A 4,170-nucleotide genomic window follows, 5' to 3' on the forward strand; every position below is an offset into this window, starting at 1 on the left:
CGTGATGCACATTTTCTTTGCATAAAACTCTCTCTTATACATGAGTTGCTGTGGATTTGTTTCTCCAAAGTACCCAGACTAATACAGAGGTCAACAAAAGTAGGTCAGAGTTATTCTCCCTAAGGGTTATCAACCGTCTAGAGGATTCAGACTGTATCTTCTGTCCTGCCCTAAGTAGGGCCCACCCCCTTCTGATAAGGATAGTAGTAGATTGTTTCCCTGAAGGAGAGCCCAGGGAGGTCAAGCCCACTCAAGGACGACCAAGGTTAGGATGCCAAATTGAGTCTAGGGTCCGCCCTTCTTGTCACATGTATACTCCTAGTCCCTCCTCTTCCTATAGCGTGTACACCCCTAGCTCATCCCCTTCCTGCGATGTTTATGCCTATTGTACAGCCCATGTCTGTGATGTGTGTGGTTACCTGTAATCACGCCCCCTAAGTATATATATGCCTTGGCCAGAAATAAAGAGGACTCTCCTGCCCTGGCTGTTGAGATCATGGCTGTCCAGGAGGTGAGCATGCTACTATGAAATGTGTCTGACTCTTTCATTTTACTCTCTTTCCTATCTCTCCTATCTTCCATAACTTTACTGTAACCTTTATATATTTTAACCATACAATTGAGGCTACCGAACCTGCGATTAGTTGTGGGGGCTGGTTTCCCCCACGTGTTTCCAATCCAAATTTTAGGATGCCCACTCTTTTACACACTGATAAAGTCTTCTTTTCTTCACGTGGTATTTTATACAAGAACACTTCAGCAGTGATATTAGATGTGACTGATTTTAACAAATTCTATTAGATTTGGATCAGCTAGGGATGTGTTATATCCATAGTCTTTTGTGACAATTTGATTCCTGTTTTTGTGACAAAAAGAAAAAAAAAAACCTTTAAAACTGTCCCAAGCAGAAAAATAATGGCTTTCTGAAGTATGTTTTTTTAGTGCGAGTTCCTGTCCCTGTGTTTGTTTATTGTAAAGGTGGACATTCAGAGTTCAGTGCAGTTTTCAATAAAAAGTAATAAAACCTCAAAAAGAAAGAAAGAAAGAAAGAAGGATTTCTTTGAGGGCGCAAGTAGAAACTCTGAGATCTTTCATGCGGTGCTACGGCCGTGCCTCTGACGTTCGTCTCTGTCCTTTACCACGGGCTTTAGTGTGAGCAGTCACAACCAGTCAGCTTCCCTGTACTGCTCACCCTGACAAAATTGCTGAAAACATCAAACACAGGTTCACCCAGACTTCATCTGTTGGTGGTGACATCTTGCATAGGCGCATTGTCACTTTATGCCAGATCTAACCATGTCCTCTTTGCTCAGAGCGGCAGAGTTAGCAATACTAATGAAGGCAGAGTTATCAGGACTAATGGAGGCAGTTATTAGTGGCCCATCCCTCATCCCCAACCCCACCCCAGGGGGGCACCGCCTCCCATGATGGCTCTGAAGAGAATCCCTGGGAATTGAATGACCTGGCACAGGACCTGTGTCCAGCAGTCCTGTCAGAGATGGTTCTGTTCCACTGGCAAGCTGCAATATTGTGGCCAAGTGACAGTCCCTATCAGAGTGTAGTATTTTCTGGACAATTCATTTCCCGACAGAATACTCCTTCAAACCACCAAAGGTTGCATTTACTACGAGAATTTTCCATCCAAATATTAACCGTAATGGCAGTGTTTGTCTGGATAGTCTATTGTCACAGGACAGGGGTCTCCGGCACTAACTCTTTCAAAAGCGCTCGTGTCCATCTGTTCTCCGTTGGATGACCCCAATCCAGATGATCCTTTAGTGCAGTGGTTGTCAACCTGTGGGTCCTGACCCCGTTGGGCATCGAACGACCCTTTCACAGGGGCAGCCCGATTCATAACAGTAGCAAAATCACAATGATGAAGTAGCAACAAAAATAATTTTATAGTTGGGGGGTCACCACAACATGAGGAACTGTATGAAAGGGTGGCGGTATTAGGAAGGTTGGGAACCACTGCTTTAGTGCCTGGGATTGTTCGGATCTACAAAACAGATAGAGGAAATACCACAGAATAGCTCGGGGAAGGACTCATAAGTAGGCGGCATAATTAAAAAAACGATTGGATCACCTCGACAAATATAGATAGGGGGACTCTGAAAGGGGAAGTCCTTTTGATTTCCATCTGCCTGCTTCCTATGAGCCCACACTTCATCTTCCCCATGCATGTGACGACCTGATACACTGATGCTGCCTATGGTACATCCTTGGAACAGCAAGCTAGAAATGCTGTACTCCTGTACCAGCATAGCCTCCTAGCAGAGAAGCGTGTGCGTGTGACAAGCCAGTTCTCCAGGCACAACCTAGGTGTGAGTTGAAAAGCTTTCTTCACCAACTTATATTTGGATCACAGCAAGGTGAGGGGTGGTGGGTAAAGTGTGTGCTTGGATGAGGAAAAACAGCTCCATTAACTTGTAGGAGAATGTTTTTGAAGTGAAATCCATTTAAACATCAGTCATGAGAAACCAGGTGAAGAACATGAAGTTCTGCATTTATTTTGTTCTGAAAGGCCTGGCTATGTCTTAAGGGAAAGTTACGATCAGTCAATGACCAGTCAGATTAAACCATAAAATTATTTTCGTTGCTACTTCATCACTGTAATTTTGCTACTGCTATGAATTAGGCCACCCCTGTGAAAGGGTCGTTGGACCCCCAAAGGGGTTGCAACCCACAGGTTGAGAACCGCTCAATTAATCTCTACCCATATATCTTATACAGTACTTTGATGTCTAACTGGTCAGCATTAAATGGATTAGAGCTATTAGTACATATAAAGTGTGATGGGCTTTGTTCCCAGATCTTTTATATTTTCCCACCCCTTCAACCTTCATTCATTCTCCCCTCCCCCAACAGCTTTATTGGCACATAATTTACATATCATACCAGTGAATAGTTCAATCATTCGGTCAGATCAAGGGGAATTGTACAATCACCACCACAGCAATCTTAGAGCATCCCCCCCACCCCACCCATGGTTAAATTGCCTTTAAAACTAGTTATGCAATTACAATCTAGTGCTCCCTCCTCCCTCCCGCCTTCGTGATTTACTCCCAAGATCCCTCCCTATCGGCTGCTCCTCCGCCTGCATTCCCTATAACCCCTTGCATCAGTTGTTATCACTATGCATCCGCTACTCCTGCGCATCACAGCTGGGAGACCCACCAGGAAACAATACAAAATAAATATCATGGAGGTGTTTCAGCCTCTCTTTTTCTCTTCCATGTTCTTTGGTTTGGATGTGGTTTTCAGTTAACACATAGCTAATAGCTCTTGTTTTTCTTATTTTTAACTGTGTAGGTCTATCTGGATGTAAGGGTGGAAGTACATTTTATGGAAATGCTTGTGTATACTTAAAGACCCAGTCACTCCTCTGGAGTGTGTATATTCAAGAACGATTAATCCCTGTAATCAACTGATTAACTACAGTCATGACATATATTAAAAAAATACATATTGAGCTGGGTCCTCCAGAGAAGCAAACTAGTGACACACACAATATAAATACATAAATTTATAGAAATGCATATATGTGTATATGTATGTATACATAAATTATTTATGTACAATCACTATATAAGCATGTGATTATATATAATGTATACACACATTTGCATCTTGTTATTAATTATAATGACCTATTATGATAAATTATTAATTATTTATTCATAGGTCACCACTGTACATAGTGATTATATATATGCATATATATATAAATAATTTATGTCCCCCAAATGGCTCATGCATTGGTAGAAGCAAGCCCATCCTGTCAGCGTTCCATGGTGTAGACGATATGCTGGAGGCTTTTCCTGACTCCGGTAGCTTTGGGAGCTGATGAACCCACGATTGGCAGGACACTGCAGGCTGATAGCAGGCAGCAGGTCAGGCTTGTGACTGGAGAGGGGCGTGAATGCAGGATGGGTAGGTCAGCTGCAGACCATTGGTTCAAGTCCAAAGAACCAGAAGTTGATGAGCCAGATGCAGGATCCACATCCAGTAAACAGCAAAAGCGCTCCTGCCGTGTGTACTGACATGGACAGGAGGCCACAGCCCCAGGGAAACTCTTTTTCAATTGCATCGGGGCTGTAACCGGAGTAAGGGGGTTGCACTCCATTTTAATCTCTTGAGAACTGCTTGACGACTCACAGCCAATCCCAT

Source organism: Echinops telfairi, unplaced genomic scaffold (genome assembly GCF_000313985.2).
Source record: "Echinops telfairi isolate 266 unplaced genomic scaffold, ASM31398v2 ScPeMD7_31;HRSCAF=116, whole genome shotgun sequence".
NCBI lineage: Eukaryota > Metazoa > Chordata > Mammalia > Afrosoricida > Tenrecidae > Echinops > Echinops telfairi.